This window comes from Lepisma saccharinum, chromosome 3 (assembly GCF_977018435.1).
Source record: "Lepisma saccharinum chromosome 3, izLepSacc3.1, whole genome shotgun sequence".
In the NCBI taxonomy this organism is placed as follows: Eukaryota; Metazoa; Arthropoda; class Insecta; order Zygentoma; family Lepismatidae; genus Lepisma; species Lepisma saccharinum.
Genome location: NC_139231.1, coordinates 57110206 through 57135543, shown reverse-complemented (window position 1 = coordinate 57135543; position 25338 = coordinate 57110206). Strand labels below are relative to the sequence as shown.

Below are 25338 nucleotides of genomic sequence, written 5' to 3'. Positions count from 1 at the left end.
AGACACCATAGTCTCGTTAATTTGCTAAATGCAGTCCAGGGTGTACTACGTCGAAGACAGTTTGACATTGGGTTGGTACATTAGAGTATATTGTTAAATTCATGAGACAATTGAAAATATGGATCAAAATCAGTTTTCCATTATTCTTCCAGAACCTGCTTTGCCTTCGTAATTCTTCTCCCTCCGAAATCCGGATAGTACATTTTCTGAATCCGGATTCCGGATTTTTTTGGCCATCCCTAGTTAAGACTGCATGGCCATTACTAGATGCAGGTTTGTAAAGATTCTTTGATTATGGCCACTAAAGAAAATGATTGCAGTTTATTAATGTATAATGAAGTCCACCTACAATCGCCATCATCTACTCAGATGATTACTGATAACAGTACTAGAGTGCAGCAACCATTGGCATCTACATCGCGGTTGACTCCTAAAACTAACATCCAGGTGACACCAATAAGGTCATTGGTTTCAGTTTTCAAAGATGTTGCCATTTTGCCACAACCAAAACAATCAACCAGCAGAAGGAAGAAGGAATTCACTCCTAGTGTAGTAACCAGTGACAAACGGGTTGAACATAATGAACAAAAGGAGAGAGAGAGAGAAACAAGAGAAAGAAAAACAGAAACAAGAACGTAAAGCAAACATGGAGCTAAAGAGAAAACAAAACCGGTCCAAATCATCTAGTTCCATTGTGACAAAAAAAGACACAAGTTCATCTGAAGATGATGGAAACTGGAAGTTCTGTTGATGATGTTCAGAAGAGTCTGACGAAGACTTAGAGGAGTGTACATTATCTTCAACTGAAAATTTGAAAACTGGAGATTTTATTCTCGTTAAATTCAGTTGCAAAGGGTAAAAATCTCCTCGTTCCACCATTGTTCAGTATGTGGCTGTTATTTTAAAAGTTTTGAATAAAAGTGAATATGAAATACAGTGCCTGAAGAGTGTAAATGTGCAGAAGATGTGCATTGATTATAGAAAATGATTTTTCAACAATAAATTTGAATGACATTATGGGAAAACTGCCAGAGCCTATCCTAATACAAGAGGGGTGACACTGGATAACAACATTTCCTGGTCCTGTTAACACACTGGAAAAAAAAGTAATTTTCTATACAACATTATTGCCAGAGAACAGTGAACTTGCATTAGACATATAATTTCCTTGTGATATGAAGCTACTATCTAATGTGTGGAAAAAAATTTCTCCTTACTTTTATTTTTGGAACTGACATTTTGTTCTTTTCTTTACTACGGAGTGACCTGAGTGTGTCTGGAAATGTTAATTTATGTTGTTCAACTACATTTACACTATGTTCATCCATTGAAAACTATGTTATTTACCTTTGACATATTGTGTTTCGTCTGCATTACTTCATTATTTGTTCATAGACAAGGCAGCCATAAGTGGGGGAAATGGGTGGCCATAACTGAAGAATATTTTCACTTTTGGTAAATATTTTTAAAACTTTTCTGTGACTAACTTGTTTGTATTTGTTAATGCTTAGTCATAATGTACCGACTCTGTACCAGTGATCATAATTTTTGTAAGCCATCAGTAAAATTATATCCAGCCAGGGCCGCTGTTAGGGGTGTGTGACGCGTGCCACCGCACAGGGCCTCGCACTTCCAAATAAGTTATTTGCTCATATTTTGTGCAAACACGGTTGCACTCAAATAGAAGGAAGAAAAACATAATTGTTGTGAAAAGAAAAATTGCATCATAAGTACTCCATTAGTGCAAAGCACGTGACACTCTTGTTTTGGAGAATAATGGGTAGGGATGCAGATTTGTAGTCAGCAAAAACCTCTGAATCAAATAGGAAAATAGGCACCCAAAGGATAAAAAATGCATTTCTCTGTTTTCTGGCCTGATCGTGGCGACGATGATGAATGGTGATTAGATGAAATTAGGTGGATGTTGTTTTATATTAAAGAAATAAATTTAAGCGTACCTATTACTGTGAAGAGGGCTCCCGCGAAGTCTATTGGTTAGTGCTCTAGATTTTGGTGCGAGTGGTCCCGGGTTCGATTCCCAGTACGAACTCTCAAAATTTCAGTGTTAACCCAGCATCATGAGAACAATGAAGGAGCTACTGGACAAGAAGCAGTAGCGAGCTCCAGTCTCGAAAGCTAGAAAATAGCGGCGATGGGATTTGATGCGCTCACCATGTGTCACCCAAAGAAAAGTTGATTGGCAGACTGTGCCCCTAAGATGGCTCTTGCACCACGGAGTTGTTTGTAGCAGCATTAATATGAAGAATTTTGAGATTAAAGATAAGTTCAGTTCTTTTTCTTCTCTCATATCATCCCATTTTCTTAATTCCTACTATTCAAATATCTAATTCTCAAAAAATGCACTCGCTCGAATCCTGACGTGGGCTTGGACGTTCCTTTGCGAGTGTCCCTTCTTCAATTCTATATAAGCGTCATTCATGCTCATCGTTACGATTGATCTGAAGCAGAAAAGTGACGTAAAATAAGAAAAGTAGGCATGAATATAGTTTGAGAACAGTCCAATTGCTGGCACAATCAATAATTTGCCTGTCACTTTTATGCACTCAAATGTGACTGCAGTATTTAAGGAAACCTCAGTTTACAAGAATTGAATTGCCGACAAATTCATCTTCAGTGCATTTACCCCTCCCCCCCCCCCAAACATTTTTGCCTTTAGATGGCGGCTGCCGATAAGGGATAAGCCCCTTCCGAAATAAAATTCTGACTCCCAGCCTGACCACCAGGGATCGAACCTTGAACCTTTCGATTGATTGATTAATCGAACTGGTGTTTTTAAGTCCACTTTATGCACAGTAAGGCTAATCGGGACTAAACCTACAGTTTAAAGTGAGATCCAAACCGCTATGTGCCTCCATCGGGAAACAAACCCGGGACCCCTTGTTGAACCTGCCGAACTAAAGACGAGAGCGTAATCATTTGGGAACTTTGCTTTATCCAGTGCCATCATATATTCAGTTTTCCACACACAAATAAGATTAATTTTAAGAAATTAGACGTGTGCATAAATTTCTTATCGTCATCATTCTTCAAGTGAACAATCAGATGCCATAGAAGACTCGGGCCTGCCTTATAGAATCGTGCTTGAACTAAGAGATACCGGATTCGATTCCGCTATAAACTGTATACATGAAATGATTAGCTTGAACTCATTATGCACACATTTCATATTTGCACTCTTGTCAATATTCGTAAACCTGGTTGCACCACTTTATATCTAAAACCATGGAAAAGGGTTTTATCTACTTCTCAATTTTCTTTGAGGAAATTTACAAATCTAAAGACTAATAACATTGTTCTTTGTGTATCAGCCATTACGTTAATGACTTCATTCTGTATTTAGTTTCCCAAATAATAGCTGTGGATTTCGCGAGTCCATATCCGTAGACTGTTGGGGGCTACAGAAGAAAAGGATGTTCCTTTCCAATTTATTGATTGATTGAGTTGGTGTTTTAAGTCCACTTTATACACAGTAACACTAATCGGGACTGGTCTTACAGGTAAAGTGGGATCCGAATCACTAAGAGCATCCACCGGGTATCGAACCCGGAACCCCTAGATTACAAGGTGGCAATGCTACCATGCGCCACCGAGGAGGTCCTTGCTCCTTTCCAAGACTGTGTGTGTGTGTGTATGTATACAGTATAGGCCTATATGGCATATAAATAGTTTGTTAATTTATAATAGTTTCATAGAAGAAATCTTACGTTTGGTCCCCCCCCAAACTGATCAACCTAGCTACGTCCCTGACTTCAATCATTTCCAAAAAGGCCTTTCAAGACAAGAAGTGTGCAGGTCAAAGGACCTTGGGTCGGCACATTGTCCCACAGATGAAATAGAAGTAAAGATCTGGAGCAGCGGCGTATACTCTGGGTCACCTAGGTAATCGGAGATGACCCGGCTATAATTTTTTAAAAAGTTGTTTTTTTATTTCTTCACAATATTCTTCCGAACCAATCTTTGTCACATATTTCTTTGCTTCCAGCGCGAAAATGTTTTCAACCGTTTGCCGCGGAATGTCCGTGAGGCTTTACGGCTGTTCGTAAACTCCAGCCAACTCAGCGCAGATCTTACGAGTGGATTAAGCAGACGTCACACAAAACGTCATGTCGACGTCACTAGCCAAGCTGTTCCACGCTGCAGTTTACGAACAGCATGGATTATGGCGTGGTGGATCGTCTCGTCTGCTTGACTCTTGAGCATGTTTAAAAGCAGTTGACTTTCTTTGGAAGTAGTATTAGGTGTAAATGGCACTAAATCTCACTTCTATATAAAGCTCGGCTACATTAATATAAATTAATAGAATATTTTGACAAGATTTAGAAATTGACACAAAAAAATAACCGAAAAAAAATTATCATACGTATGCCTACACATCAAAAATAATTATTTTGTAGTATTTTATTAGTTGGTGAATTTAGTTTAGTATACCGTGTGTTAACACCAACTAATAACGTTGAATTATGGTAAATGAAATGGTTTCAAAAATAGTTATTTCATTACAGTTCAGATCAAAAACTACTTTTTCATTGTTTTATACTTTTTTCTCTTCGGATACCAGTTTTTGCATATTTTTCCCATATATATACATCTACGGAAAGAATGATAAGATAATATTAATTACATCTTTTCCTTCAGCTGCCTTTCTGACTTACGAAGGCATCAAATAAATGATTGCCGGCCATTGAAAGCTGTCGCCTCGTGCTTTCTGCTAGTTTTCGTCTGCAGTCAGCCAACTCAATCGCATCGAGGACGGCTTACGAATCTTACGAGCCAAGTAAGCCGGATACGTCACCGTGACGTCAGGGAGCCGGAAGTGGGCGGAGCTAGCCGTACTTGGATTGAGTTTAAGAACAGATGTAGCCAGCTTCGGCTGACTTGGCTGGAGTTTACGAACAGCCGTTTTTTCTCCAGCTGGTGGAATCTGGTGACGTCATGGTGAGATTCCACCGGCTCCCTTTAAATCCCTTACGGGAGGGGTAGGAAACACTGCTTCTCAGGCGCGGTTATTCCGTGGCAAGGGTAAGCTCCTTCTGGAGAGAGTCCATCGGTCGCACTCTCCACCCCAAAGCCTTTGCCGTTCCCTCGGCTGGCAGTGGCGCCCTCTTCTGCCATTCTTCCCCGATGGCCTTTGTATCGTAGGAGCTGTGTTGTTTACGACAGGGAAATTTCTCGGAAAAAAAAACAGAATTCTGGGTTCACAAATTGCGTACTGAAAAAGAAAGTAGAGAAAATACATCTGAAAATGCGCGAGAAACAGGGAAATCTGAACAACATTTGCGAACCAATTCTGTGTTAATTCTCATTTTACATTTGCTTCTGTCTTACTGATCTCTGCTATTTCAACAGATATTGTAAAAGGAAAAAAAACTTTAATATTGAAAATGAAGGTAATTAAATAAATTAAAATTTGAACTAGAAATTCAAGAAATTACACCGACCTCCGTTGCGGAGTGTTAGCACAGCTCCCTACGACGCCAGAGCTACAGGGTTCGAATACAGGCCTGGGTGTTCTTGGTAAATGTCCCTTCATCAATGTCATATCATCACTCGTAGTGATTAACCAAAAGTGGCAGAAAAGCGACGTCAAATAACAATTTAATCAATCGATTAATGAAGTAATTAAACTATATGCTTACTTTTTTTCATTTTTGTATTTTAAGATGCGTGATTACTTTCTTTGTAGCCTTCAAAACCAGTACTTCTTTCACAGAAATGAATAATTTTTAAAAGGGAAAGCTATCAGAAATAAATTATATATATATACGTACACATAAATTAGTTAATTTAAGTTGTTTTTCCCCCGCTTTAGATTAATAATGATCATAAAGATAAAAGATGTATGAATAAAATATATAAACAAAAAAAGCAATGATTCCAACTTATAAAACCTTGCGCATCGCAGGGAATTTAAAGCTGGGAAAGGGAATTTTTCAGCATCCATAGGGAATTTAATTCTGAGTCAAGAAGTAAGGAACCACAATAGAAGATTGGCGCAGGGAATTGAATGCGTGTTGTAGGTGGCTTTGTGCTGTTCTTCCTATTAGCGATTCGAAAATGTAATATTTGTTTAGCTGTTAGTGGTTTGTATTCGTGCTAGTGCTGTGTTTACTGAAGTTAAAAGCAATGGATATAATACAATATTTGCGTGTGAAAATATTTGGAACGGGATCTTTTCCGGAGAAATTGGAAATAGTTAATGTAGGTAGGCCAGTAACATCTCTTGTACACAGGTCTTGAACTTAAACTTCCATGTATACAAACAAAAATCGGGAATGCACGAGTAACTGGACACTGGGGTAACTTGAATTTTAGACTTCAATTAATATTGACGGTTTTTATTCCTTTCATATTCGTTGTTACAGGTTTTTTCTTATAGATTTATTATATTTTCTTGTTTTATTATTTGAAATTCTAAACGTAGATTAACCGCAAGTGCAATCACAACAATTATTCGACAGTGGTCGCAACAATAAGGTAACATTTTTATCACATATATTCATAAATCCTGTATGGATGTTGAGGTAAATTTGCAGGGAGACTTGAGGAGTGGGTGGATGAATCAAGTGTCGGAGATTACCCACTAGTTAAAACCAGGATACGCCACTGATCTGGAGATATGAGTAATTTATTTTTATTGCCTCTCAAACCTTCCCAGAGAAGGAACGTTTCCAGATTTTGCCGGATTTTACAACCATACCGAAATGTCAACAAATTTCAAGTCATTCTTGTTTGACACATAAGTGCGTGCGGGTGTATAGAATCGCCTATAGAAGCCTTGTTAAAAAGTCAGAAGGGTGCCTTTGAGAAAATCTCGCTGCCTGTAAATACAGTTTTTGTTTCAAATTTCGCCACGATAGACGGAAATAATGTAGATAAGTCAAGTGTTTTAGTGTTAAGTCAGTCTCACATGGCAGTTAGGTACGTCCTCACATCGCCATTGACTTCTAGCTTCGTTACTTAACGATCATGCGAGAGCTTTCTTTTATTCAGTTCCCGACAGAATTAGAAACCGTCTCTAAATCCATTGTGAATACCATAGAACTACCAATCAGAATTGAGGAGCACCCTGGCACCTAAAGTAGGAAACATAACCAATCAGAAGCGACCTCTAGGTCATGAGTGCAGTTGTAATGGCGGCCACGTAAGATGTGAACAATGTATCACTATACATTTTTTAAAGCCGATAACTATTCAACCGAGAGGAACAACGTTTCGTGTAAAACGTTATTAGGTACAAAACAATGGCGCAGCTTAAATACATACTTGACAACGTTTACTGTACATGAGTACTTTACTTACGTGAAATTTAAAAGATTTCGTAATTCCGCGTTGCACAATTTAATGGTTCAATCCTATTAATTTCGAAGATCCACTGTCTTCATTCACAAAAGGGTACGGCGTACCCTTTTGTGAATGAAGACAGTGGATCTTCGAAATTAATAGGATTGAACCATTAAATTGTGCAACGCGGAATTACGAAATCTTTTAAATTTCACGTAAGTAATTTTAAACCGCGTTTACCGCAACCACCATGAATGAGTACTTTAGTTGTTTTAAACACCGTGCACTCAACAATAGATGGTGTAACTCGACGTGCCTTTCATGTTGTACATGTTATACATTATAATTGCATTTTACTTTCACAACAGACGCGAATACTATTTTATTTTGAAGTAATCTAAAGATTGAACAGCCAAATACGTATATGTACTCTCTGATTTGTTGGCTGGCTGTAACAAATAGTCTGTGCTGTGTGTAGCATCCCAGTAAATTAATCTGCTAGTGTTGTAATCATATATAAGTTATGAATTGTAATTAGTTCTTCATGGAGTTCAAAGTAAATTTTAATAAGTATTTTAGGAGCAAAGAAGTATCAATGAAATATAAATATAATATGGTAACTTAATGTTAATGTAAACACAACAATTTTCAAACTTTGAATGTTGTGAAGTTTGTGTAATTTAATTGACTATTTCAAAACCGTACGAGAAAGGTTTCATTAGAATATACAACTTCTATTGTAATATACGGGTAATGCAACTTTATGCAAGTGTGTCCGTAAAGTGGTACGTATATCAGCTTGAAGTAACATATGTTATACACTCACATTCACTGCCACGGGTTACATGTGCTACATTTTTCAACAGTGCCAATGTTATTCTCTTATTATTTTAAGAGAAAACATTATTTTCCCAAATCTTCAGCAGTTATTAGCATCTAAACTTGCGAAGTGGTATACCGTGTTTGTGCAGTCGCCATTTTTAAAGATGCGATTTTAAGGATCGTGTGAGATCCCTTTTGCTGCCTTCGCAAACTGAAGACGTGAAAAATCTTATGGTAGTTTCGAGTCGGAGGTGGGTGGCAAAGTGAAGACCTACCTAACTGCCGTGTGAGACTGGCTTTAGTGTTAGTGTTGATGGTGATGATGGTGGTGTTACGGAGTGTGTTCGCGATATACTCCAAGTCGTATGTACCAGTGGCGGTGGTGACCTTAAATGTAGCTCGTCTGTGAACCAGGTGCCAAATGTAGGAACTACTTGTATTCGCGAGGAGGGGTATGCTTCATGTCATCATCTGAGCCAGGTGACACATCACCTTTGCTTTTAGATCCAGGTGAGTGGACGTTGGTTTTAAACCGTTCCGAATTTGATTCAATCATTCAAACGGGCCCTATTTGCATCATGAACCATGATTACCCAATTAATGGTGATAATCGATATTTTTCCACTGGACATTATAAGCGTGTTATGTAAAATAGGGAAACGGTCGACAGAAGGTGGTTGGTGTACTCAAAGAGGAAGGATAAGACTTTCTGTTTTTGTTGTAAGCTGTTTGGGAAGAAGGGTGGGGGCATGCTGGCAAATGAAGGCTGCGATGATTGGAGGCATTTAAGATATCAACTACAAAACCATGAAAGGTCAGAAAGTCAAATTCAATGCCTTCTAAAATGGACCGAATGTGAATTTAGACTGCAGAAAAGAATAACTATTGATGAGCAACAGGAACTGTCGATTTCACAGGAAAAGCAGCACTAGCGTGAGGTCTTCAAACGAATACTGTATGTCCTTAAGTATTTGGCAGAGCATAATCTTGCATTACAGGGCCTGGAGCATAAAATATTTGCGGGAATTATAATTATTTTTTTTTTCAATATTGTTTCTTAGTCGGAAGTACAGGTGTCCTACAAAATCATAATGTAAACATTATTACATGTTCCTTTCGTTTTCATTCTGATGTACGTCGTTGTCTTATAATCAAGGGGTCCCAGGTCTGATACCAGATGGAGGCAAATGGCATGGTGGTTCGGATATCCCACTTTAAATTGTAGGTCTAGTCCCGATTAGCCTATCTGGGTATACAGGGACCTTAAAACAACAAATCGATCACTCAATCAATCTCATGTACCCCTAGTACATATTTAATTGCAAAACCGGGAATCTTCAATATCATATTGTTACTTTAACAAAAAAGTAGCAATATTTAATCATATCCAATAACATAATTGTTTTCTTTACTTTTCATTGAATTTTGACACTAGTGAATTTGCATTGTTTCCATAAAATAATATTTTCATATCATATTTCATTCTATAAGTAATCAAACAATATATGCTAAGTATTTTTGATACAAATATTTCGAACACTTAGTAGCTACTTTGTTTATGGTTTCAGTAATTTTTGATATGTTTAAGTATATCAAAATAAGATAAGATGCAGAATATATCAGATTAGTTACTTAATTGGAAGCACCAGCATCCTATAAACTCATAAAAAAACTCACACAAACTATTATTTTTATCTAGCACAGTGTCCCCTGGAGCGCGGGGCCTCGGGTAAGTTTACATCGACATGCATTTTCTATGCGTAATCTACACGAAGATTACATTGGCTTATAGTTTACATAGTCTACTGTAGACAATGCAATAAACAGGAAAGAAGAAAACCCCAGTGCTCTTTGAAAGATAAAGTATTTTTTATTCAAACAAGTCTGTAATCTGAGTCTATAACCAACTTAAGACCATCCGACGAAATCAATGTTACCGAATTTTCACTAACAAAAGGAAAATGGACTATCGGAAGAAAAACAAACGACAGCCATAGTGAAAACTGACATTACCTTTTACACTGACAAAAGGGAAGGCTAAAAATATTTTTTTGTCTTGTTACTGCATGCATGTCTCTAAAGCAGATTTTTCCACGTGTGGAATGGTGGAAATAAAAGTAAATCAAATCTTGTAATTCTATGGAAATCACATTTTTTTGGACGTGTCACGACACGTTTATTTTGCAGTTCAATTAATACCTAGTGACTTGGTTGAATGTAAATAAACACTTCAAACAATTATTTCTGGACAGTGGAATACTCCATGCTTTCTAAACACAGTCAAAAAAGTTTTGCATCACCCGAGAAGTGATGAAAATAGCGTTCGCAACATGCCAAAGCAGACAAGAAACGATGAAGCAGAGCCCATTGTGCGAAGTAACGCGGTCGACGTGCAATAAAAATCACCACAGACGACTACCGGAGTCGGTAAACGCATGCGTGTGTTCGAGCGTAGCACCACAGTAATCGGTGAAGGTTGGTTAGGTGTTCCTTGTGTCCAGTTAGCGAAGGCGAGCGAGTGCAGCTGTGTGCAAGGCATGCCTAGGCGTACAATAATGCAGTTTGATCAGGCTAGGACCATCACGCTACTGCAGACTGCCATGTCAGAACAGGCTGTAGCTAGGGCTGTTGGAGTGGCGCAAAGCGATGTCTGTAGGACCTGGAGGTGGTATACAAACACAGGAACAGTAGCAGGTCGTCCACGGGTCACAACACCAGCACTAGACTGCTATGTACGACTCTCAGCTCGGTGACAGAATACTATGACAGCAAGGAACATCACTCATGCCCTCCAGGCAGCCTCTGGTGTGTGTGTGTCAAACCAAACTGTCATAACAGACTCCGAGAAAGTGGTTTACGTCCCAGAAGACCTCTCCAGTGCCAGTACCTGTTGCGACGACATCAGCGATACCGTGTGCATTGGGCCTGTGCACATCAAAATTGGGGACCCGGTCATGGGGCTCATGTGCTCTTCACCGATGAATGTAGGCTCTGTCTAAGGCCAGATTCACGAAGAGGATGGGTGTGGCAAGGCCCTGGACTGCAGGAGCAGCTTCGTGGTGTCCAGGGGTTCATCCATACCAAGGAGGAGGAATCATGGTGTGGGCAGGGATCATGCTCGGACGTCAAATGTCCCTAATTCCAATTAGAGGGACACAAACAGCTGTTCGTTATGTCAGGGACATTCTCCAGATGACTGTGGAACCATTTCATCAGGAAATTGGTGACGAATTTGTCTTGGTGGATGACAATGCCCGTCCACACCGCGCACAGATGGTGCACAATAATCTGCAGGCGGCGAATATCCGTCGCATGCTCTGGCCAGCACAAAGTTGCATCGAACATGCATGGGCAATGCTAAAAAATGCCATTGCAAACCGTTCTGGGGCTCCCACCAATCATCGTTAAGTTCTTCTTGCAGCACAGGACGAATGGGATCGCTTACCGCAAGATCACCTTGATCGTCTCATCCTCAGTATGCCATAACGTGTTCAAGACCTTCTTACAGCCAGGGGAGGACACACCAGGTGGTAGACAATGTTTCTGATGGATCCGCTATGACGAACAGTCTTCTTGTGACAGTTCTTTGTTCTTTCGCCTCCATCATGAATTGTGCCATTTTAGTTTTAAACACATTTCTGAGAAAATTGTAGTTTTCTGTTCCCTTTTCATTCAACATGTCTTGTTCTTCATTTTTTCTTTTGTATTCCCACTGTCGTTGGCAATAAACCTTGTGCTTCATACATGTTTTGTCATTTTCCGTTCTGATGCAAAACTTTTTTGACTGTGTTTATTTCCACCTGCTGATGCTGGTTGCTGCTTCTAGAAATATGCACATGCCTTGCATGAAGAACGCCGAGCACCATGTTGTCTACCTTTATTATGTCATTGACGTAGATTACATAGTCTACATTGTCTACACGTAGAATGTGGACACTTGTTGTTTATGCGTAGATGCACATCACTGGTTGCCACCCCCTGGCTCCGGCTCTTGCTATCATGACCCCTTTTCCATATTTAGTGCGCTTTCTGGCAGAAAAAATACATATCAACAAGAAGGGAAAATTTACAATACATGGCTGCGAACACACAGGATAACATTTTTTTTTCTAGGGCTTGTATCACTAAAACAAGGTCTCAATCAGCAGTCATTAAGAAAAGCTGGTTGCCAAATTTTAAATTTTATTAGTGCTAAACGGCGATACTGCAAACGCGTGCTTAACAATAGGTAATAATTACATAATTCTAATAACCAGGTTGGCACTAGAGAAGAATTTTACGAGAAACGGTTGTTATCGATATTTTAACATTACATAACACAATGGCATCACGGATATAGTTCGCACAGGACCTCGCGTCCCCTAATGGTGGCCCTGTATCCAGTCATTTCAATAATAAGTTACTTTGGGATCTAAATCTCACTTGTATTAGCATACTGATCTTAAGTACACTTCACGGCAAAAAAGATTCGCTCCTAGTGATAGAATCTAATATTATCTTTGCAGCAGTATTTCTTCATTTGTGGATTTATTTCAACAATGTAATATTTACAACAGTTAGTGTGTGATACTCTAAAGTACATACTACGTAGATGAAGGAGGGAGTTCTTATAATTTTCTACACTTTTGCACATTATTATTATTATTACTATTGTCACCCAAATTATGTTAATTCTTTGCTATGTATATTTTTATTGCAAATGTAGATAGAGTATATTATATTTTTTGTTATGTATATTTTTTAGGTAAGAATTTACAATATAGATATTCTGTAATTAGTTTACCAGTTGTTATACTCACTAAATATGCAGTCGTACTTACATATATGCACATAATATTTGGGGGTAACGTGTTTAAATTGCATATTGAGTTGTAGAACTTGTAAAATAACGTTGTTAATTATCGTGATGATCCCCCATAAACAAACCTAGCAACCATGTTTCATGATGTGAAGAAATGACGATCAACGTCTGTTCCACTGTCTAGAGCGTTGCGACGCTGTTCAGAGCGATTCTCTTTGGTTCACAGCATTGGTCGTGGAAGAATGGTGGAGAGAAATGAAAAGATTGTTAATGTGCTACAGTTATATAAGTGGAGTGTAGAAGAGGATGGTCGTGGTTTGGTTAACAAATTGATGGAATTTGGTGTTCTGCCGAAGGAGGTAGTTACATGTGTCCACGCGGGCACGCTTTGAAATTGTCAGCATGTGGAATGCAGATTTTAATTAGAGGTAAGTTTGAAAATGGTGATTCAGTTCCTTTGATTTAAAATGTCTCTTCACCAGTTACGTGCTACAAAAGTGTACCATTCACAGGAAGGTTAGGTTAGTTGCAGTTGGGTTAGGCAAACAAAGTTACAATTTGGGATCGTAGAACCAGCATGCATAGGTCATGCACCATTCGCGAATAGCCCCATGCACCATTTACAGGAAGGTTAGGTTAGGTAAACAGTTAAAATCTGGGGTTGTAGAACCATGCACGCATAGGTCATGCACCATTGGCGAATAGCCCCACACACCATTTACAGGAAGGTTAGGTTAGTTGAAGTTGGGTTAGGCAAACAGTTAACATTTGTGGTTGTAGTATATCAGGAATATGTATATTTCGTTGTGAAACGATAGATCGCAAATGAGCAATTCTACATATTTCCGATTTCTAGACGTGACCCCCAAAATTTTAATTTCATATTCGTGGTTGTGAGGCCTAAATTAGTGAGTATGCGAAATATTACCAAAATTGGAGAATATCTCTATATTGTAAATTCGCTCCATTTTTTATTGCAAATGTAGAGTATATTACATTTTTCAAGAAATACAGTGGTCCCTCTATAATCCGGAACTTCGCCAATCTGGCCCCTCCAGTAGTCTGGCTTTGAGCGAGTGGGGAGCGTGAAAGGGAAAACAAGTTACTGCCTCTACAAACATACATATTTTGTGCAATAAACATAGGTTTTGCTATTAATGCATTTTTTTTCAATGAACCTCTACTAATTCTGCGTTTTCGTTAATCCGGCAGTCCTCTGGTCTGATATCTGCCGGATTACTGTATAGTAAATGCGATTTAACCTATACATAAGAGAAACAAATACAGTATCACCAAACCTAATTCCAGTACAATAATATATGATTTCATCTCTTTGGCCGAAGTCAGTATTTCGTATGTTCAGTTTTTGCTTTTCGTAATGCTTCAAAGTCAACGAGGCATGCTAGCAACTAAACAGGAACATGTTTCAGAATCAATTTCTCGGTACCAGATATTAACAAGTGGCTCAATGAGCTCCCGTTGATTACAGAAGTTCTTTTTCAGGAAACGCTTGTCATTATGTGCCATAGATTTTCTATTGGATTCATGTCCGGTGAATTGGGTGGCCAAAATCTACCCATTTCGATTTACTTTACTTTGTATGAGCAAGAAGGAAGAATTCTGATCAAGAAACCTTTCAGTGAGGTTATGAAACCAATCGCTAAACAAATGTCACAATTGAACTATACATCAGACCAAACAAATGTAATAAACAATAGTGGAAGGGAATAACCTTGTGTCAGGCTAATAGAGGAAGTACACAGTTCACAATCACGCTAATTGTCAGTTCCATTCTGCTTGTTAAAATTTTAAGTAAGTAATTTCATATAAAATAATAAAATATTTTTATTTTGTAGATAAAATATTATCTCACACTGTTAGAAAATACCTTCACGTGATGTTAAAATTGCAAAAAGAAGGGCTAACAAATTTCACTAGAGTCGTGTAGTTTTCGGTCTGGTCCTACAGTCATGCCATGCTTGTCTTGTGAAAATTTTAGCACCCTACTAATTGATTATTTAAGCTTGTTTGTTTGCAAGGAATTGGATGCAGTAAAAATATCCTTGGCAGGTCAGTTGTAACATTAAGGCAAACAGGTGATATGATTTCGCTATATGAGTGTGTTTCCTTCACACAACAAAAGACACATTGAATGGACATGTTTACCTCAGCGACAGGAGAAATGAACATTATTCGCCATCTGGCCTCAAATATTAGGGTGGATTAAATTAAAACGGAACAGTGGATGTATTGGGTTATCTTTATTTGTGTCTGTGGCGACAACCCAGAGGTGGGGCAGGAGGTAAGGAAGGAAACCCCTACTGCATAATGGACTCGCCCTAGATAGTCACGCGTGATATGCGTAGGCAGTCCGGCAGCAGTATAATTCTTGTCTGAGAAGGCAAACAGGCAGGCAGTCAGTGCTCTACCTGTGGCAGCGGAATGTTTGCCAGCAAAGAAGAGCAACGTGATGTTATTCATTTTTTAGTGGCAGAAGGAGTTGGACTCCTTGAGTTCCTGGACCATGGTCTAATGCTCAATGCTGCTTGTCACTGCAGTACCCTCCACCCTTTGGAAGCAGCAATCAAGACCAAACAGCACGGCCTGTTGTCTTTTGGAGTGGTTTTGCTGCATGAAAACGCGCGACCACATATGCCAGTTGTTACAAAGAACACGCGGGCGACGTTTGCGTGGACAGTGTCGGAACACCCACTGTACATCCCTGATCTATCACCATGCAACTTCCATATCGTTGGTCCGTTGAAAAAGGCACTGAAGGGTCGGCGCTTCCACTCGGACAATGAAGTCATGGTCAATGTTCGCAACTGGTTCAGATCTCATCCAAAGGAGTTCTACGAGAAGGGTATTCACCGCTTGGTGAAACAGTGGGATACGTGCTTGTGTAATTTTGGAGATCATGTTGTAATTTTGGAGATCATGTTTGAAATAAACCTTGTTGATTTCATTCTGTGGCCCCTGTTCCGTTTTCATTTGATCCACCCTCATATGCAGAGGCAGTGGAAGAAAATTACCAGTCTGACAGTGATGACAAGTTAGTGAACATGGAATGAAATTTGAAGAAATGGATCAGGTAGAAGGTGAGAGGATGTGTGCGAGTAAAAGATACAACTGTATCGAGAGTGCACACAGCGTTATTCCTGAGTATAATGTGTATTCCTTGCAATACACTGAACTGTATCTGTTTTATAATAATATCCTTACAATTTCACTCAGACAAGTAAGCTGTGAAAGAGTTTTTTTTAAATTAAAGATAATAAAAACAAAACTATGTAATAGTCTATCCACTAATAAACTTGAAGCACTTTTCCTCATGCAGTGTGAACAAGACATTTTCGTGTTCCATGCACTTTGGTCTTGGTGGGGAAAGGGGGATACGTGAAGCTTTAAAGCCATAATCAGTTGCTACCCCCAAGTGCTGAGATCACCACATGTCATTGCCATCCAGTGAGTTCTGGAACGAAACAACAAGAGGCAACACTGTACCAGACAGTTGGATAGGGATCAGAGATAAAACCGTACTCTTGGAGTGACTTATATTCATTTTGCTTTTGATCATTTTAAAAATAGTGTTACAATCTTGCAACACTAACACAAATACAGTTGGCATGTGTGAAGCACCACTATTTTCAGTGGGAAAAGGAAATTAAAACTCCTAGCAAAATATTGTAATGAAAAAAGGCACTCGTGTTCATCTGATTGAAGTTCTGGTAGACGACGGAAATTTTCCATGTGTACAAACCTACAATTTGTCGAGAATAAAACAAATATCTACTTCAGATGAAGTTTCAGCAGTGATAGAACAATCTTTAAATACATTTACATATTTCGTCAGTTGCATTATTAAATGTCGTCCTCGAAGTGGAAATCCCTAGGACAGGGGCTTTTGTTCGAACATTGGGAATAGACTGAAAAGGTGTGTTTACATAATTTATCCTAGCTCAAGGAATGATACACCCTACTCTAAAGGTGCATAAATCTATCAATGTATATATATATATATAAATTGGCCACTACTACAATTTGAAAAGGAAGTTAATGATTATATACATAACACATATATGGAGGCACATAGTGATTCGAATCCCACTTTAAACTGTAGGTCCAGACCCGATTAGCCTTACTGTGTATAAAGTGGACTTAAAATACCAACTCAATCAATCAGTCTTAAGTGCTTTTAAATAATTTGTATTGCTCAAACTTGCATACCTATGCGTCATTTCACGTGAAATCACCCAGAACAGGTAGCTCCATAGTCATTGATTTGCTTCCATTTTTTTCTGATTAGATACTTGATCCAATATCACAAATGTGTAATATTAGACTTGTCCAACAAATATATTGGAAGTTTTTCAGAAATTGGGTGGACGAACGAATGCACCACGTGACACAAAATATGTTATATCTCGGAAACTATGTGGAGTATTGTGATGATTTACGTATTGTTGGAGAGGAGAAGGCCAGTCCTAACTAAAATAACTTGTATTACCAATATTACTTTCTCAGAAAGTAGAAAAATCTTCAAATAAATAATATGTTGTGATGAAAAAGACGAACCATTCTTTCATTGGCACACAGTTATATTTTTGACAAATGACCCTAAAATACTCACAAATTACCACTAATTTTAGTACACATATTATAGTTAGAAATGTTGAATATGTGGGAGAGGCATGGTGTTCATCCACTTTTAGCTCACAGAAATTGTGCCAAGACCAGAGATTTTGTTTAGAATGTATATGAGTCAGTCCATACCGAATGATCCAGCACTGGTTGCTTGGCCTTTTTTAAATTTTGGTAACAGTTTGTTATATCGGAGACACTTTTCTTCATATTTACAGGAGAAACTACTTACGGAAATCAGTTTCTGTAGCATTGTCGAAGTTCTTTGAGGTATTTTCTTTCACCTTTCAATCTATTTCAGCCAGAAATCAATTCCCATTGCTTCAATTTAAGCGAAAATGTAACCACGCCGTTTTTTAACTATGTTTGCCTAACCTAAATGAACCTAACCTAACCTTCTGTCAATGGTCCATGGGGCTATTCGGGAATAGTTTTTGAGGCTATGCATGAATGGTTTTTGGGGCTATCTGTGAATGGTTTGTGGGGCTTGCACCATGACATGCGTTCCGTAACACTTCGAGAAATGGCTTATTTTAGTGTAAAAAATGTTTCTAATCGTGTGAAAACCTTAATGGCACCTTCAAATATGTTCCGCAATACACAATTGGCAAGTACAAAGCATACAAAACACAAAATATCCGATTTTAAAGTGTCTCCGATATAATATTTTTAGTTCTTCTAACCCCTATGCAAGTGTAGTTCAAAACAGGCATTATTTTTCTGGATCGTACCCCCTCGAGAATTACGTCTAGTTTTTATAAATGGTCAGATTTCAATGTTTAACGTAATGTAAAAGTGGTTACAGCATTGGGAAAGCACAAATAACGGAGATATTTAATCCCAAAGAATCGGCCACGTGAGTTAAAACCTGTAATTTCTGAGTATTTTCGTCGCTATTTGTTAGTAAAAACTGTGGCTTAATTGAAGATGATGGGAGTGTTCCCCGATTTGTTTGAAATTTTTTATACTTTCTACCGGAGGCCTCCTGAACATGAATCTGACATTACAATTTCCCGGTCACGTCTGTAACTTGAATATTTCATGTAACGTTAGGTTAGGTAAACATACTTCAAATAACACTAAGCTTACCTTCAAAGTCTGTAGTGTATACAATCCAATGGTGGATACAGTGTTGCCACACTTAAAATCAGCGCAACTCAGTGGCTACATTCCACAAAACATGGCTTCCTCACTTCTCTCCGGAGAAATATCGCTGGTAAATATGCGATATCGCCCGAACGGATTTCTTCAAATTTACAGGAGAAACTACTTACTGAAATCAGTTTCTGTAGCACTGTCGAAGTTCTTCAAGGTATTTTCTTTCGCGGAAACTGAAAACTTCACCATAGAATGCTGCAGAACAAGAAATAATCACTTTTTATGTAAGGAACTTGCATTTTCTGTAAAGCGACAACATTATGCCGTTGTTTGCATTATGTATCTGCAGATGGTGTGAGCGTCGAAAGTCATGCGGTCTCGCCAGTGTTTCCAAACGTGTCTTTTTTTTCACGAGAATTTTTTTTAACTATGCTTACCTAACCTAACCCAACCTAACCTTGCCAGAAATGGTCTGTGGGGCTATTGTGAATGGTTTTTGGGGCTATATGTCAATTGTTTGTGATAACATAATGAACACGAAAGTACGTATTTTTCAGTGAAGAAGGTTGAAACACAATGGTTTGTGATAACATAATGAACACGAAAGTACGTATTTTTCGGTGAAGAAGGTTGAAACACTGCATACCCACGCCAAATCGACAAAACACAAGCAGCAACAGCTTCCGCATTTGCAGGTGGAGGCTAAATGAAGAAAAATCATAGATGATCCATGACGAGTGCACGCCATATTGTCTGTTGCCCAAGCAGAACAAGGAAGACAAATAATGACTCGTAATATGAAAAGTTAAGAATCTTCCACAATGAAGAATAGGTCAGTATCAATGCTAAAATTAACAAAATAAAGGAGTGAGAGGTGTTCGGGCGATATCGCATAATTACCCTATCGCCATTATGAAAATCAATATATTACCCTTACACACGTAATATCCAAATTTCAAACATTGACCGGGCATAGGTGGAGTTCTGGGGACAAAGGGGGCCTGGCCCCCCAACTTAAAGAAGATTAAAAAAATAACACATGATTAAGTTCAATTACTACATTTTTGTTATGAAGCCATACCGCAAATCTCGTTTGGCATGATGTCATGTGCGATAATTGTGCCACAATAGCGGGTCTTAGATGATTTGATTAATGTGTACAGTTTGAAGAAAGAAAATCGTAAAATGACTTTGTGTTGAGTCAACAGTTACTGCTGAGGCATCAAAAGATCTTTTCAATTTAATTTTTCTAAAATTTCTGAAGCTTACTATTGTACCGTAACTTTCTTAAAGTAATACGAGTATTGTATCAATAAAAAAATAATAAGATGCTAAATTCAATAATCGTACTGTTTTGCTTCTTTTAAAACTGACAACCAATATACTAATTAATATTTGTTTACTTAAGCGAGGAAATTTAATATTTTCAAATCTAAAACGCCTAAAACTCAGTGTTTTTAAGTTGTTGTTTTTTTAAAAAAAATTCCGGGGGAAGGCCTCCGAACCCCTTATAAACTACGGGATATTCAATAACCCTTAGGTACATCACATCATGATCATATGCTTCTCCCAGTCTGGCGCCCCCAAAGCAAAAAAAACTCCGCCCATGTGACCGGGACATCATAACCGCTGTTACTTCATCCGGAAAACTTATTTGGTTAGTTCACACTCTTGTAAATAAATCGGAGAACACTGAAAATAACTATCAGTACCAAACCTAACAACGTCAACTTATAGCTGCTGTTTGAAAGTCGTTTTGGGTGCTATATTTACTAGTGCGAAGTCTTCGGGCCGTTCTGCTTCACAGTAAAGTAGCCTAACATGCTAAGGTAACGGACGTACTTTACTTCGCAATAACACATTTGCGAGAGCTAAAATCAACTGAAAACGTTCATAAACATCAAAAATCTTCATAAACCATGCAAAATATTTTACTTTCTCCAGGGGGTACAGAGGGTCAAAGGTACCAAGACCACTATTTACAATCTGATTGTTTTCTATTTTGAGAAAAGATTATTAAACACATCGCCGAAAAATGATAACAAGACCTACGTTCTTGATTATAATTATATTTTCATACCTTGGGGCTCCGGATCTCCGTAAGAAAAAGATCTCTGAACCGAATATCTAAACACACACGTATTTTGCGAAGTCAACAGCTGTGCTATGATGCTATCACGTGATGGAATATCGATTCCATCCTCGACCAATCACACAGGAAGCTGTTGCATCGACTGCAATTCGGGAATTTCCCGATCAAAGAACTGACTTCAAGTAAAGAAAAATCTCCCCACCCCCCAATCTTCTTCAAGTGCGTGTTTTACACAAGATTAGATAAGCTTAGGTATAATGATCAATTACCAGTCAACACTCAACAGATTCATTTGTTTAGGTATAATATTTGAACAACCGGAATCGCAGGGATTGTTATAGGAGCCTATCTGATTGCACGAAACTTTATCTTTTTTTTTCATTAAGCCCAGCGCTTCGTGTTCACACGTCAGGGCCAAAAATATTCGTTGTTAGCTTATAATTATATAAAAAAAATACAAAATATAATTTTGTGACGTCAGAAGTCGAAGGGCGGGGCTTGACAAAATAAGTGTTTAAGTTTTGTCTGTCCGATAAGGGTGGACAGACACCAAGGATTATTTATATATATAAACCTTGTGGACACAACAGCAGTATGTGTATGCAGTGGCGGCTGGTGGCCTGGTTCTATGGGTGTGCAGTGTGCACTTAAGCCACCAATGTCAAATACTCGCACCCGTTTTTGCGTACATAATTAGGGTGACCAGATATTTGTTGACCAAAAAGAGTATAGTCTATAGGTTGAAGGTAGGCATTCACAAGACATAAAACGGAAACGAAAATAAGGGTGGCCATTTGTTATTGCTTCTATTATAGCCCCTATAAAATAGGCTTACCCTCTACAGATTCAAATTACTTATGGGTCTAATGTAATTAGCTAATTACAAATACTTACTCACCAATGGCACCATCGTTCATACTTCTGGAATTATTTTGCTTTCTTGAGTATCTTTAAATCATCCTTTATTGCCAGTCCAAACTCTTCACAGGTCATGTCCACATTGAATTTCACTTTCATTACTTGTTCGAGTGTTGACACCATGAGTGTACTTTTTTCCTCTCGCCAATAAGTTTTAATAACACTGAAGAGTCTTTCACAACCAACATTTGTACCAGGCAGAGTAAACAAGAATTTTATAAGAGGCACAATCACTTTTAAATTTGACCCATCCTGTACTAAATCTTTGCACACTGACCTCCACCTCCACTTACCCATCATTGATTCTTTTCTTTTCCCCCAATCTTCAAGATGTTTTTCAACGGCTTTTGAAATTGCACAGTAAGTTTCAAAAATATCATTATTAGGACTGAGCCGATAACGATGCCGATGTATCGGCCGATAACAGTGGTATCGGTATCTGAAAGTATCGGTTGGAATTCAGCTAACGATACCAGTCGATACTTTCCGGCATTTTGGTCTTTCACGGGGTCCGCAAAAATCCCGCGCGATTTCTTGACAGTCTAGTTATCCTGGAAATTATGCAAAATTAAAACTTCCTTTTTATTTTACACTAATTTTGCACGAAAAACTATATTTTGTGACTAGATAATATCTATTTTAATATTCTGATGCAATTCTTGAATATTCTAAAGCAAATTTCTTGGTATGTTGATGCATATAATTGGAGGAGAATATTTACACACCAATATTGATCAACATTTTGAACAAATTTTAATTATTGCAATTTTCAAGTATCGGTATCGGTATCGGTGGGAATCGGTAAGAGTATCGGCATCGGTATCGGTTCAAAGTGATATCGGCTCAGCCCTAATCATTATCATTAAATTACAATGAATTTGAAATATGTTTTGCTTGTTGATGGAATATGAAAATGACTCTTGAAATTGTTCATAAGAAATTCTTGAGTCAAGGAGTAAATACTTCAGTTTGTTTACATCTTGACGTTTTCCGTGCTGTGGATTTTAAGGCATTTTTACGCGTAAAATAATGAATGAAATTAAATAGCAAAGAAAAGAGTATATTTGGGGATTTTTGCAAATTGAAAAGAGTATAGAGTATATGAACCTCTAAAAGAGTATAATACTCTTAAAAAGGGTATGTCTGGTCACCCTATACATAATGATGCTTAATATATTGGGAACCCAAGTCTTGATCACCTTTCACTGAAAATGAGGCTATGAAAGAGTTACATGTCATGATTTTTTTAACACGGATTTTTTACAAATTTCAAATATTTCTAAAATTATCCAGCCAATCACGAGAAGAGCGATCTTATTGTGCAATATATAATTCAGCATTCGATAATCTGACAAAATCACTCAAAACATAGAAATACCGATCTACAATATCAATACTATTGTCAATTTGCAAAATATTTCGTAGAAACTTCCTACCCCCCTCCGCTGATATTAATGAACAAGGAGAATAATAACATTGGCGTCAGTGTTTGGAAGTAACTAGTTACAAGTAACAGTTCCTTTTTTTGAGAAAATGTAACTGTAACTAGTTAGGCTACTTTTAAAGTGAGTAACTGTAACTGTAACTGAGTTACTTTTTTATGGTAGAAGTAACGTTTTAAACAATTACTTTGACACAGGGCCAGCGGAAAGGGGGGGGGGGGGGTCGAACCGTGCCACTGCCCAGAGCGGCAAATTTTCAGGGCGGCAAAATTTGAAGAGAAGAAAAAATAAGCCTACTGAAAACTTGAAAGTTATTATAGTATTATGTTATATAACTTGGAAGTTAATATATGCCAACCCACCGTTTTGAAGGAACATAGTAGTCTCATTTTAAAACCACTGAGTGATACAAGGTGGGAAAGAAGATTCGATGCCTTAACTCAGAGGTCTATGATGCGCTCCTTCAAATAGGGTAATTTGGGAAAACTCCGACAGGCTAAGGGTATTTCATCAAATATAAAAATAACGAAGCATGTAATGGCACAATATGCACTTTATTTTGAAAGTTGACATTATCTGTGATATAATATTAAATGTATGTGAAAATATGCTGAACATAAGTATGTGCAATTTTATGTCAGTGACAGAGTTGTAAAATGTCGGAGGTACCCAAAAAGTTAAGTAACTCCGTCACTGACTTGGGGAACTTCGACAAGGCATGTTACGTACATTTTAATATTCTGTGGAATTATTTTTACATACTATATATTATATATTGTATTCTATAAGTGAATTTCAAGAATAATATTGAATAAACTCCTTAAAAAATGCCATACCTACACTCCAATAACAGTGATGGGAAGATAACAAGTCCCAAATCACTCTCAGAACAATTGTAGCATACGAAGTATGGATCATCACAACCAGGAACACATTTTTCGTTCTGCCAGTTTGTATTCAGCCAAACAGGGACCTTGTTGGGGGGGCGGGGGGCACTGGCCCCGCCAAACGTCCACGTGGTCCCGGGAAAATGTTCTGTATTTGCTGGAAATTTTACTTTGATGACAAATATTGCAAAATAATTCTTCAGTAAATTTTGCTTGCAGTTTGAAACACTTCTTCAATTTTCTGTAGCCCGAATCCCAAGCAAGGCATTTCTTTTTTATTTCCCTGTTTCTTGCTTGTTGAACACAAACAGATGTATTGGCAGAGGATGCAGTTAATGGTTTTATGGTCCGCCCGGTCAGGGAAGTCAGAGACCTATTGAAAATACACTTTTCCTCCCTGTTGCACACCAGATCCAGAATCCCCCCCAAAACCCGTACTTTCTCTCCTTCTGGCCCTGCACTGGCACCATGGGGGCCGAAAGGACGACACAAACAGGAATATTTAGCCGCGGGTGGCTAGGACTTTCTGGGTTAATTATTTTATGGTTCAGAAAAGATATCCCTATGCGTTTCAAATTCCAAAAACAGAATTCTATTGCTTGTCCATTTTTCGGCGCGGGAATGAATGACATAGCGGTTCTTCTCACGTGCACCCAACCCTCTTGCTAATGACCTGCCCTGCAAAGGAGGGAAAGGCCTCTTTCTGAAAATTCAGAGAAACATCGAAGCGGTCGCTTCATCTGTTGTTTTGGTGAGCTGTCAGATAGTTTGAAGCTTGGTTTGAAGTAGGGTGTGGTCCAAGCGGTGGTTAACTTCTGTAAACGCTAGAAGATAGAATCACGAAGTGTTTGTGATCTCGTTTTCGCACATCGTGAGTGAAATGTCGAATGTGAAGCTGCCAGATTGTCTTCCTCTGGAAACAATGGATCAGGATCGACAAGTGTCCAACATATTTACGTTCTAAAAGAGAGTCTGACTACCACACTAGATCCTGGGTATGTATCTACGTATGTCAGGCGCGGCTCGTGCATTATATTCCTGGGGGTTCACCGAAGTCATATGGCACCATATTCAGTTTCCGCAAATAGGCTTTATGCCGTCCATGCCTCCAATTATAAAACGACTAATCACAATGGTCCTACAATTATTAAAAGGAAATGGCAACCAATGACATGTGCGTAGTGGAAACCTGAGACCCTTTCATTGAAACGCTACAGCTTTATTTCTTCTTTCTTCAAATTTGGAGTTGGTCGACCAGCACACGCATTATCTCTAATTGTCTTTCAACATACGAGAAAGTTTGTTTCCGTTAATTGTATGCATTTTAGCGGTCAT

The 25338-nt window shown here is 38.3% G+C and overlaps 1 protein-coding gene across 2 annotated transcripts in view; it reads right to left on the bottom strand.

Moving 5' to 3' along the window:
• The window catches only part of LOC145985063 (uncharacterized), a 224514-nt gene extending 203634 nt beyond the window's left edge, over nt 1–20880 (bottom strand). The window contains exons 1-2 of one of the 2 annotated variants that reach the window (XM_083118619.1): nt 20794–20835; nt 20745–20761 (exon numbers count right to left, since the gene is read on the bottom strand). The gene's annotated coding sequence lies outside the window, so the exon portion shown is untranslated. Of the gene's footprint in view, nt 1–20744 lie in introns of both variants that reach the window. The other variant, XM_083118618.1, reaches the window with a different exon arrangement.
• Nucleotides 20881–25338: the final 4458 nt, after the last annotated feature.